Source organism: Melospiza melodia, chromosome 2 (genome assembly GCF_035770615.1).
Source record: "Melospiza melodia melodia isolate bMelMel2 chromosome 2, bMelMel2.pri, whole genome shotgun sequence".
Taxonomy (NCBI): domain Eukaryota; kingdom Metazoa; phylum Chordata; class Aves; order Passeriformes; family Passerellidae; genus Melospiza; species Melospiza melodia.
Window position 1 is genome coordinate 143,973,292 of NC_086195.1, and position 12,292 is coordinate 143,985,583.

Genomic DNA, 12,292 nt, shown 5'->3' on the forward strand with positions numbered 1-12,292 from the left:
AACCAAACAAACAAAAAAACCCAAACAACAACAACAACAAAATGGGTAAGAAAACAACGCAGAAGAAAACCCCAAGATGGGCAAGAAAAAGCCCACAATAGAACCCCGAGATGGGCGAGAAAAATCCCAGAAAAAAAAAAATACGGACAAAAACCCTAAGTAAAACCCAGAAAAAAAAAAACCAGAAAAGAACCCAAGATGGGCAAGAAAAATCCCCTGAAACTGACCAGGGAAAAACCCCAAGATGGGCAAGAAATAAAATCAGAACAAAATACTAAGATGGGGAAGAAAGATCCACGAAAAAAAAAAAAAAACCAAAATGGCAAAGAAAAACCCAGAAAAAAAAATAAACAGAAAAAAAAAATCCCATGGGGCAAGGAAAAACCAGAAAAAACACCAAAATGGGCAAGAAGAAACAAAGAAAAAACTCCAAGAAATGCCAGAAAAAAATCAAGGAAAAAGGGAGTAAAAGCCCCAAGAAACAAGGCAAGAAAGAGAGGCAATAAAGGCCACAAAAACTCAAGACAAAAAAAACAAAAACAAGACATGCCAGAAAAAGGTATGAAAATGGTTCTGCCAGGCGCGATCAAGGTGAGCGGGTTCAGATTCAGGTCCAGGAGATGAACAAGTGTCAGATTAGCTTGGGGCACTGCTGTGCAATGCAGCTGTGACAGGATTTATGTTTAAATATAGTTTAAATAAATTGGGGATTGTTTGGCTTTTATAGGGGGATAGGCTGGAGATTTCATAAAAAATATAAAACTAGAAATCCAAATATATCATATATATGTCAATATCAATAAATATTTAATATATATAGATATAAGTAAAAGAAATATATTGTGTCAAAAGAATATATCTATTATTATATAAAAAGGTATTCTCTCCAATATATATAATATCTATAAATATAACAAATGGAAATTACAAATATAGATGTGAATAGAATTATGACAAACAAAATTATTTTTAAAATTTTAAATGTGTTTTAAAGAAAGGGGTGTCTTTGCTTTTTATTTCATTAGAGGCAGAGGTTTTATTTTAAATAATGTAAGTACTATAGAAATGTAAATCGACATACAGAAATATATAATAAATATATAGAGATATAAAGATATAATACCAAACTATGAATAGAAATAGAAATAGAAATCTATGTAAGTAACATAAAGAGATGCAATATATAATATAATTTTTATTATACAGTAATATAAATTCCAAATATACATGCGAATATAAATATGAAAAATATATGATGGGGGGCTCGGAGCAACCCAGGTGTGAGTGTGAGGATGATGGGGGCTCAGAGCAGCCCAGGTGTGAGTGTGAGGATGATGAGGGGCCGGCTCCTGCTGGGGCGAGGCTTTGCCTCAGCTCCCTTTTGCATGGAGCTGCTGAGTGGAGGGGTTTATGGGGCGCTCCCGGCGCTGTCTCGTGGAAGGACTGCGGGAGCTTCCCACAGGGTCGGGGGAACGCCTGGATCCGCGCTTGGGTACGTGGAGCATCGCTTAAAGGAGGTGCCGAGGGACGAATCTTTGTGCCGGGGAGCAGCAGCCGAACAGGTGAGCCCGTGTGGGTTTGGAGCGGGGACTTTTCTCCTTCCCCTTTGCAATTTCATCTTGCCAGTCCCTCCCCGGTTCCCCAGGAACAAAAGTGGAGCTTATGAGGACAAAAGGAATTACGGAGAAGGAAGCAGCTCCTCTTCTCTTATTGTCTGTGTTTGAACTGAGAGGATCCCTCTTCACTTGTGGTTTTAAGGGTGTTGATTGCAGGAAAAGCTGCCTTTTCCAGGCTGTTAGGGGTATCCCGGGGGTGACAGGGAATCCCTGCGTTCTATTTTAAGGGGAATGGGAAAAGTATTCTTGTGGTATTATGGGTTTGATTTGAAGGCAGCCCACCCCATTTTCATCACCCTAGGGTTTAAATGGAGGGGGCAGCCCTGGTGTCCCTCCTTTTCAAGGGTTTGAAATCGCCCTTTCCCATCAGTCGAAGGCTTTCATTTGAGGAGCACCCCTTCTTTTCTGCTGTCGTAGGGGGTGAAATTTTAGGGGAGAACGCATTTCTTTGCCCTTGTTGAAGTGAGGTGAGCCCCGCCTGCGGCGTACGTTTCGGGGTTGGCTTGCGGGAAGCCGCAGCTCCGGCAGCGTTTGCAGGGCTGCAATGGGGCTGTGCCGCTGCATTGGAGAGCGCTCCTCGTGCCCGCGGCCCGGCCCGGAGCGTTCCCAGCCCGGAACGTTCCCGCTCGGGAGCGCTGCTGGCACGGCCCGAGCGGCTGCCGGGGCGCACGGGGTTTTGGCGCGGCCAGGGTGGCAGTGGCGGAGCCGCGCCGGTGCGAACCGTGCGGAGCCGAGCGGAGCCGGGCCGGGCCGGCCAAGGGCGGCAGAGGCGGCGCGGGCGCTGCTGCGCCGGCCCGAGCGGTGCCGGCCGCTCCGTCTGCTCCGGGCGCGGGGCTCGGGCGCCGCCGGTAGCCCCGGGCCCGGTGCCGGCCCCGCCGGGCAGGGGCAGCGGGCGGGGCTCCCTGGGACGGCGCCGGCCCCGCGTGCCGGAGCAGCCGCCGCAGGAGCCGCTTTCCTGCCGGGAGCCGCGCTCTGTCCGGGGCCGGCAGCGAGCGCGGGGTTCGGCCGCTCAAAGTTCGGCGGTGCCGTGGCTCGGAGGCGCTTTGGAGGCGTTGATGGCATCGCTGGGTTCGGTTTGCAGCGGGTGTCCGCTAAGGGATACGGTGTTCTTCCTGAGTGGGCACGGTTCTCGGTGCCGGTAGGGATGATAATGGTTTGTTTTGGATTGGGTTTTGTAGTCGGAGTTTTTTTTTTTTTTTCCGGGGTATTATGTTTAGAAGGGCGCGCAATGTTTTTTACGGGTCGTAGCGTGAAGCAGCGGTTCGGATTTTAATTCTGTTGCAGTGGCTTTTATTAGCGTGAGTGTGTAGTGTTTGTTTTGGGGGGCTTGAGGTAGCGTCCTGTCGTTCATAGCAGCGGGTTTTTAATCTTTATAATTGCATGTGTGTTTATCGTCTTCCAGGGCTTTTATTTGGTTGGTTTATTTGATTGTAGTGTATGTTTTATGGTTACGGGTAATTTGGGGGACATTGTTTATGGTTACGTTTGTCTTTAGTCTTTGTGTTTGTTTCTAGGTGGTATTTTTATTTTGATAGCTTGAGGCACTATGGGTTTATTCAGTTGGGAATAATTTTTTTGTTGCAGATTTAAGTTTATCTGGTTTTTGGTATTATTCTTGTTGGTTTCTTTATTTTCTTTTTTTTGTTGTTGTTGTTGTCTTTTAATGTATTTGGGTATTGTTTATGAGGGTTTATTTTGGGAACATGGGTGTTTATATGGTGGTTTTTTAAAGTATTTATTTATTTGGGTAGTTAATTTCTTAGTTTTTAGTGGTTGAGATGTTTTTCCATTTTGTTAATTAGTTCAGGTTTTAAAGTTATTTTTACAGAGGATTGTTTATTCGTTAAGTTAGTGCAGAGGTAGAATTTTGTTGGTTTTTTCTTTTTTAGTAACGTCGTTCAGGGTGAGTGGCGCTGGCTTGAGTTTAGTAGATTGGTTTGACTTTTTTTTAGTACTTTTTGTAATTTGCTGTGTGTGTTTCTATAGGATTTTCTTTTATTTTGGTTCCATTTTTCTGTCGTGATGAGAATTGTTATTGAAAAGAGTGTTCTTTGTTTTTCTGCTGACACTTGTTTGGCTGTTGGAGGTATCTTGATGTTTTTGGAAGATATTGGTGGGAATTTGATGCTGTTTGTTTTGTCATTTCATTTAGGAATTGGATTTTAAATATGCAATTATGACTCTAACTATATTGAAACAAAAGAAATAGATGTGTAGCAATGGGAATGAGCCAATTTTATTTTTATATATTCAGTCAATTTTTAAAATTTAACATGTAACATAAGTCATTATATGTTACAATAAGTTACTCTAATTTTAATAGAGTATTGTGTATGTTTATAGATATATGAATAGAGAATATAAATGTAAATACAACCCAAACAAAAATACAAATATATAAATGAATTGCAACTATATGCAGATCTATAAAAAATTAATAATAAATTGTAAATGTAAAATAACATAAATTGATACAATATATAATACACGTAATACTGCATATATTTTATGAAAAATATTATAGGAAATGGATATAAAATAGATATAAATTCGGATGTGATATATCTATCTACTTATATCTATCATTTGTTGTATATTATGATAAATATAAATATAAAAAAAATTTAGGTGGTTTAAAATAATGGATGGTTTTGTTTTTTCTTTGCCAAAGCAGGGGTTTTAGTGTAAAAATTACAAATACAAATAATATAAAGGTAGAAATATAAGTATAGAAATATATCATAAACACATTAAAGATTTATATAAAAATTAGAAATATAAGGAAAAATAAGTTGTAGCAGTAGATATGGTAAATAATTTAAAAAATAATTCCCGTATATTTTTTGAATAAGGTGCATATTATATGTAGTTATTAATATAATGCATCAACATAAACTATAAATATATATAAAATATCAACTATCTATAAGAAGGAATAAAAGCTCTGTGTCACATGCAGCAGTAGAAAATTTCAGGCTCCCAGGGAATAAATCGTTTTCTTTAAAGCATTTTCGTTTTGGAGTTTTTTTTTTACTCCCGGGTAGCCTGAAAGTTTCTACTGCTGCTTTTTTATTCTAAAGGTGGAAAGGTAAACCAAGATCAGAAATACAAGAAAGGCAAAGGGAAGGGAAGGAAAGGAAAGGAAATGAAAGGAAGCAGGAGAGCAAGGGGGAAGGGAAGTGGTGAAAAAAAAAACAGAGTGAAAAAAGTAAAAAGAGTTGGAGGGAAAAAGAGAGGGCATCCGGGAGGAGCGGTGCTGCCTCAGGTCCTTCCCCGCCCTGGGGCGAAGGACCCGTTTGATGCCCGGGAGGGACTGCAGCTGCCGGTGGCGGGGGACGGAGCCGTGGCTGTCAGCCCGAGACTACAACTCCCGGCAGGCCCTGCTGCCGGCGCGGCGTGTGACGCAACGGCTGACGCGGCACGTGAGTGGCTGCCAGCCCGAGACTCCAACTCCCGGCAGGCCCTGCTGCCGGCGCGGCGTGTGACGCAACGGCCGACGCGGCCCGGCATTTTTCTCTAAATCGGCAGTAAATACAGCTGAGTAAAATCAGCTTGGTTTTCTTCCTTCTTTTGTAACTGAACTGTTTTTATTAAAAATTCTATTTGAATATGTAGAAAAAGTGGGGATGTCCTGTAACATATCGTAGCTTTTCTTGTTTACAGGGTACTCAGAAAGCATGCGTCCCTTAGAGTCCCACGGAAAGGTTCTCAGTGCGCTCTCTATCAAGGTATGTATTTACAAATAAGTGATCCCTTTACATATTTGCCTGTGTACCTTTTCCTGTAATTCAGAGCTTGCGTTCTGTGGGTTTTATGATAAAGCTGTAAAACATGTAAGAATGGTTTTGCAAGTCTGAATCGTTGAAGGCAGCAATAAGTGGATTTAGAGCCTGTTCTTGAGCAGACAAAGGGAAAAAGTGTGACTCTGATGCTGAACTTGTCATTTTTCATTTGACTTGTCTTGAATGATTTAGGAATAGAGAGAACTAGAAAAAGAGAGAAATAGAATTGATTATTGAGCAGTCCTCAAATGCTCACCATGATTCAGTGTAGAGCCAAAGGGAAGGGTGATGGAAGAGAGCTCTGTGCTTTGGAAGGAAATAAATTTAAACCTGACCTCCGCACAGAGTCTCACTAACTTCTGTGGTTTTATAATACAAAATACGTTTAGGAAGTGTTGGAAGTTAGTATTTTGGGAAAGAAACGGCAGTTCCACAGAACATTCCATTTAACAGAGGCTCTAGGAAGGATTCATGTTGTAACTGCTGTCACTGCAATCAGTTGGTGGTTCAGCCTTGAAACGTGCACTTGGCCTTCTATAAAGCGCTGTTTTGTTTGCCTTTCAGTGCTATGAGTCTTGATAAATTGGAGAAGAGCCCAAGAGAAATTTTTCATCCCTTGATATAAAAGGTAGGAAGTGACTTTTTTTGGTTTGGTTCTTTTTCTTTGTTATTTCCTGAAAATAAAAGTAATTAAGTATAGGTACTACTGGTTTGTTTCTTCCAGTAGCAGATGATAACAATGGCAGTAGTACTAGTAAAAATAATAATAGAAATAATAATAATAGTAATGTAATACTACTTAAACTGTCTTTATCCATTGGTCTGGCCATTTCAAATCAAAACTTCTAAACACAAATCAAACCATCATCCTTGTAGAATCTTTCACAGCAGCGGGCTAAAGATCCTGGTTTTGTTGACAGGATTTATTGGTTCTGGAAGAACAAGAGGGAAGTACAAGCCTAACTACTTCTAGCTCACAGACCAGTCTAGTGAACAAAGCTTTGTGTTTTGGTGGGCTTGTGATGACTTTGAAATCAATTGCTCATTCCAGTAAAAAAAATTCATGTTTTTTTGAACGTGACAGCAGAAATAACTTTAGGCACCAACTGAATAATAATAGATCACCAGTTTAAGTTAAAAATTCATGCTATACTATCAAAATTTAAAGGTAAATTATTATGTATTAGGTGATGGTATAAAGTGTATGTTCTAATGTGTAATGCAAAGATACATACATACCTGAAAGTCCTGAGAGGAAACAAATTTTTGTGTCTGCTGTTTGATTGTTTACCATACGATATTTGGTTTTATTTTCCAGGGATCGGTGAATTTTAACTTTGGAGTCCTCTATGCTAAGGATGCTCAGCTTACAGGTGATGAAATGTTCAGTAATGGTGAGTTTTTCACCTTCTCTTTAATTGCTATGCTGATCTGAACAAGAAAAAAAACAAAAGCAAGAGAAAAAAAAGGATGGTTTATTATTTTTTACGCTGTTATGTTTGTTTCCTCAGTATTTGCTGCAGCTCTGCTTACCCAAGCTTTGGGTTCCTTCTGTCCCACTGGGAGTTGCCCAGTTTGGTTGCATCTGGTGAAATTCACCCTGAGACCTTACAGAACCAGCTCCAACTACATGAGAGCCATTTGCAGTTCTCTCCAGACACCTGGAGAATGGGCGACATTTCTGAGGATCCGGCGAGCGTGCCTCTATCAAAACTCAGTCTGTGAAGTTTCTGGGGAAAACCCTTCTGTGTCCTGAAGGGTTCAAACTCTGGTGAGGATCCATTTATCAGGTGCTCACCTGGATGGTTCCAGCTCTTGAAGTGAACACTTGTACTCTTACCCTGTAGTTTACATCTATTGTATTTTTGTTATTTTGCAAGATTTTTTGTCTTTGCAAAATATTGTGCATTTCACTCTTTGGAACGTCTCAGATCGTTCTTTGGTGCAGCACCACCCCATGGGACACTTGGCTGCTGTCCTGAAGGGGATGGTTGCTAGAATTGTAAATTCTGGAGAGTTTGTAAGTCTTCTGTCCCCAGGGAGGTACCATGCTTTGTTTACTTTTGTTCTGTTGGTTAGGCACTGCTTCTCGTTGCAAGTATGAATTTCAAACTGCCCTGTTCTTATTTTAACTGTTTTCCTGGTTCTCTCTGCCCGGCAGGGAAAGACTCTCGTATCCTCGTCGTCGGGCTCGGTGCTGTCCAAGAAGATACAGAGACTAAAAAAATCATAAGAAGCAAAATATGACTGCAGGGAAAAGAAGCTGGAGAGAACAGAAGGTGATATTGTTATCCTTACCCTGTATTAGAAACATCCGCTGTGCTTTGATGCTGGCAGCTGCCAGGGGCTTTTTAGCTCTTTGTAGGCAGGTGTAGGTGTTCACTTGTAGGTTTTTTCTCTGGACAAGTCAATTCAAAGTTTGCTAAGCTTATATTTGCAAATTACTCTCTAGCACAGTCCAGAATGACATTTTTGAATGTTGTAAAAATACCATGTTACTTGGAAATTGCTAATGATGAGAAGCTTTAGGGGAAAATAAGATGTCAGGGTTGGGAGATGTGAGAAGAATTTTGAGGGGATGTTAGACTGAAATAAAGCACACTTGAAGCTGGACTGGCATGCTGGCAGATCCCCTATTAAACAGTAGTGCTGACATTAGCCTGGGGGTTGCCCATTGTTTCTGTAGAAATAAATGTTTTCTGGTCTTCAGAAGTAAGCTGCTTTGAAAAGCTGGAAGGCGCAGCATAGTGACAATCCGTGTGCTTCGCATTAAAAATAGATTTCAGAAGGGTCCTAGGCTTTTGTCTTTTCCTAGAAGTTGATGTAATCCTGTCGAGGAGTTTTTAATTCTGTGCTGCCATGTCATCAATCGGGGCCCTGTCGTACTAATCATCATCCAGATGCAAAACAAAAAATCAGACCCTGTCCCAACCACTTAGAGCCCAGAACATGATTTCCTCAGGCTGCCATTTGTGTGCCATCGGTACTCACCATGGAAGCGAGCTGGGGATTGTTGCACCCGTTGGGAACAAACCGCTTCTCGTCACACAGAAATGGAATTGGGACGACGCCTCGGTCAGCCCCTCTCTGCCATCGTCTCCTGAATCTGCAGCAGAGCAGTTCCAGTCCATCCGGGCACGTGTAATCCAGTTCCTGATGATCTGAGCACACGGAGCAGCGCTCAGCTGCTGTGGGGGGCTCACGGAAGGCAGAGTGTGCATTGTCATCTTCCTGAACCTACAGACAAATCAAAGTGAGAAGCCACAGCGTGGAAATCATTTGCATATATGCTAAACAAAACTTGCAGGTTTTTTTTAAGAATTGTTTCTGCTTGTTCTTTGTTGTGCTTCTGTGCTTAGAAAACCTCCCTTTAAAATCAGTTCAGTTCATCAGTTGAACCTTTGTTTGCAGACCCTCAGTGAGCAGAATTTGTTGCAGACTCAGTGCACGCTGTGCCGGCCTCCCGGGAGTGTGAGGAGCTCATGTGTGCTACTTTTTGCTTTAGGACGCTCTGAGGTATTTATTCCTTTTGGGATACGTGATGAGAATTCCCAGGAGAGGTAGTTATAAGGTATGACATTGGGAAAAAGCCTGTGTGGTTGGAATGTTGTTGCTGTCAAAAGTTAATTTTTCCTTCATTCTTAGCCAGTAGTTAGCTTTGTGCTTTATTTTTGTGGTATCAGTATTTTATTGTTTAAAAAATTCCTTCAAAATAACTTCAGTGGTTGCCCACCAGTACCTTGTTCAGATTTGCCTATTTGCTTGTAGCTGAAATGTTCACATCTTGTTTATCATTCTATTTAAGAAACTGCTGCCCAGCCAACTAATAACTGAATATCCATCTGTCTAGGACACGGGGAGAGGATTTAGGTAATGTCTTTGTTTCCAGAAAAAAGTTCCAGTGAAGTTTCTAAATAGAGGAGAAGGGGGTGAAGACTCAGGGCTCTGATGCCGTTGGGGCACCCCAAGGTCCCCAGGAGAGGGAGCGGTGCAGGAGCAGGTGTGTTCTCATCTAATATTGAACAAATTATAAATATAAATATGAAAGTTATAAACATGAAAATATTTTTAAAATACTTAAATGAAGCGGGTTTTCTTTATTGGTCAATAGGCAGGGTTTTGATTGTAAAAATTATAAATACAAATAATATAAAAGTAGAAATCTAAGTTTAGAAATATATAATAAATACATACAGATAAATATAAAAATTAAAAATATAAGAAAAAATTAGTTGTAGCAGTAGATATTATACATAATTTAAATAATAATTTAAATCTATTTTTAAATTTTATATATATAATATGTCATTATTAATGTAATACATCCAAAGAAACGATAAATTGAAATATGAATGTATAATTATACAAAGTATAAATAAAAAATATTTCAATATCCTTTAAAAGAATGGGGTTTTTTTATTTATTTGGTTAGAGACGGGGTTTTTATTTGGAATAATGGAAGTACTACAGAAGTATAAAACTAAATATAGAAATATACAGTCAATATAGAAAGATATTTGTAAAAAACACGAGCGAACGACGCCTCCTTCGGCCGAATGGAACGAGCTCAGCCGAACCAAGGCGAGACCGACGGAACCTGACGGCCTCGAGCGAACCGAGGCCAGGCTTGCGAGGCTGCCTGAACCGAGGCGAGCTCAGCCGAACCGAGCCCGCTGCTCTCGTGCGCGCTAATTAGCGCGAGTGCGGTCACAGCCCAATGAGCTCCTGTGCAACGCCGCGCTCCTGATCGTGTCCGTGCGATGGCCGGGCCGCCCGCGGGACGCGGCAGCAGGACAGCCCCGAGTCGGGCGAGTTTAACGTGAGGCGGCGCCGCTTGCCCGCCGTTAGGGAGCCGAGCGGAGCCGAGCTCAGCCGAACGCGCAGAGAGCGGCTCCGAATTGGGCCGAAGCGAGCCGGGACGCGCCGAGCGCACAGAACGGCTCCGAGTTCGGCCGAAGCGAGCCGAGCCTCGCCGAGCGCAGAGAGCGGCTCCGAGTTCGGCCGAAGCGAGCCGAGCCTCGCCGAGCGCAGAGAGCGGCTCCGAGTTGGGCTGAGGCGAACCGAGCCGTGCCGAGCGCAGAGAGCGGCTCCGAGTGCGGCCGAAGCGAGCCGAGGCGCACCGAGCGCACTGAGCGGCTCCGAGTTCGGCCGAAGAGAGCCGAGGTGCGCCGAGCGCACAGAACAGCTCCGAGTTAGGCCGAATGAAGCCGAGCCGCGCCGAGCGCACAGAACGGCTCCGAGTTCGGCCGAAGCGAGCCGAGGCGCGCCGAGCGCACTGAGCGGCTCCGAGTTCGGCCGAAGCGAGCCGAGCCTCGCCGAGCGCAGAGAGCGGCTCCGAGTTGGGCTGAGGCGAACCGAGCCGTGCCGAGCGCAGAGAGCGGCTCCGAGTGCGGCCGAAGCGAGCCGAGCCGCACCGAGCGCACTGAGCGGCTCCGAGTTCGGCCGAAGCGAGCCGAGCCGCGCCGAGCGCACTGAGCGGCTCCGAGTTCGGCCGAAGCGAGCCGAGCCGCACCGAGCGCAGAGAGCGGCTCCGAGTTCGGCCGAAGCGAGCCGAGCCGCGCCGAGCGCACGGAGAGGCTCCGAGTTCGGCCGAAGCGAGCCGAGCCGCGCCGAGCGCACTGAGCGGCTCCGAGTTCGGCCGAAGCGAGCCGAGCCGCGCCGAGCGCACTGAGCGGCTCCGAGTTCGGCCGAAGCGAGCCGAGCCGCACCGAGCGCACTGAGCGGCTCCGAGTTCGGCCGAAGCGAGCCGAGGCGCGCCGAGCGCACGGAGAGGCTCCGAGTTCGGCCGAAGCGAGCCGAGGCGCGCCGAGCGCACTGAGCGGCTCCGAGTTCGGCCGAAGCGAGCCGAGCGGCTCCGAGTTCGGCCGAATGAAGCCGAGCTCAGCCGAGCGCACTAAGCGGCTCCGAGTTCGGCCGAAGCGAGCTGAGGCGCGCCGAGCGCACTGAGCGGCTCCGAGTTCGGCCGAAGCGAGCCGAGGCGCGCCGAGCGCACTGAGCGGCTCCGAGTTCGGCCGAAGCGAGCCGAGCCGCGCCGAGCGCACTGAGCGGCTCCGAGTTCGGCCGAAGCGAGCCGAGCCGCACCGAGCGCACTGAGCGGCTCCGAGTTCGGCCGAATGAAGCCGAGCCCCGCCGAGCGCACGGAGAGGCTCCGAGTTCGGCCGAAGCGAGCCGAGGCGCGCCGAGCGCACTGAGCGGCTCCGAGTTCGGCCGAAGCGAGCCGAGCGGCTCCGAGTTCGGCCGAAGCGAGCCGAGGCGCGCCGAGCGCACTGAGCGGCTCCGAGTTCGGCCGAAGCGAGCCGAGCCGTGCCGAAGGGTAGAGTCCAGCCGAATGCAGATGACAATGCCCGAGTTTAGCCGATTACAGCCGAATTTAGCCGAGCAGCTGTGAGCCTTGCGCGCTTGAGGTGAGCGTGCATCGTTGCCGGCCTGGGATTGAGTGAAATGCACTTAGGAAACCAGCACTGGGAAGGGAGGCAGGGAAATCCTCTCTTAACGTTTACCAATTCTTCCGTCAAACTCATCACGGCAGGACAGCGTGAAGACTGAAAGTGTAAGAAGATGTGAAGAGAAACAGAGAATCTGACAGGAGCATCGAACGCACAAGTGCACGACTTTTGCTTTTTGCTTGATGTGAACTCAGAAGTTGTAAGGAATTTGGGAAGGAGAAGGGACATTTCAGAAGGAGAAGAAGGAAAAGAAGTTGTTGTTGTTGTTACAGTCCTGGCAAAAGCTTTTGTTCTAGCTAATAAAAGAAGTTAGTTTAAATTAAGAAAAAAAAAAAAAAAAGTGGTTTCTTTTTTCTTCACTATTATATTCTTTGGTGGTATATGGTGTGTTGTTTTATTTCTTGGTGTTATTAGCTCTGTGTAAATTGTTTTTTGAGTGAAGCTAACT

The 12,292-nt window shown here is 45.1% G+C and overlaps 1 long non-coding RNA gene across 3 annotated transcripts; it reads left to right on the forward strand.

Moving 5' to 3' along the window:
- The first annotated feature begins 2,656 nt into the window (after positions 1–2,656).
- LOC134414968 (uncharacterized) lies at positions 2,657–9,719 on the forward strand. 3 transcript variants are annotated; one of them, XR_010026895.1, is made up of 7 exons: positions 2,657–2,754; positions 5,264–5,344; positions 5,963–6,026; positions 6,717–6,792; positions 6,910–7,169; positions 7,560–7,677; positions 8,361–9,719. It is a non-coding gene; the product is annotated as an uncharacterized LOC134414968 (long non-coding RNA). The 3 variants fall into 3 exon arrangements; XR_010026894.1 differs by lacking the exon at positions 2,657–2,754 and having other exon boundaries at positions 5,102–5,344; XR_010026896.1 differs by lacking the exon at positions 2,657–2,754 and having other exon boundaries at positions 5,102–5,344; positions 8,450–9,719.
- Positions 9,720–12,292: the final 2,573 nt, after the last annotated feature.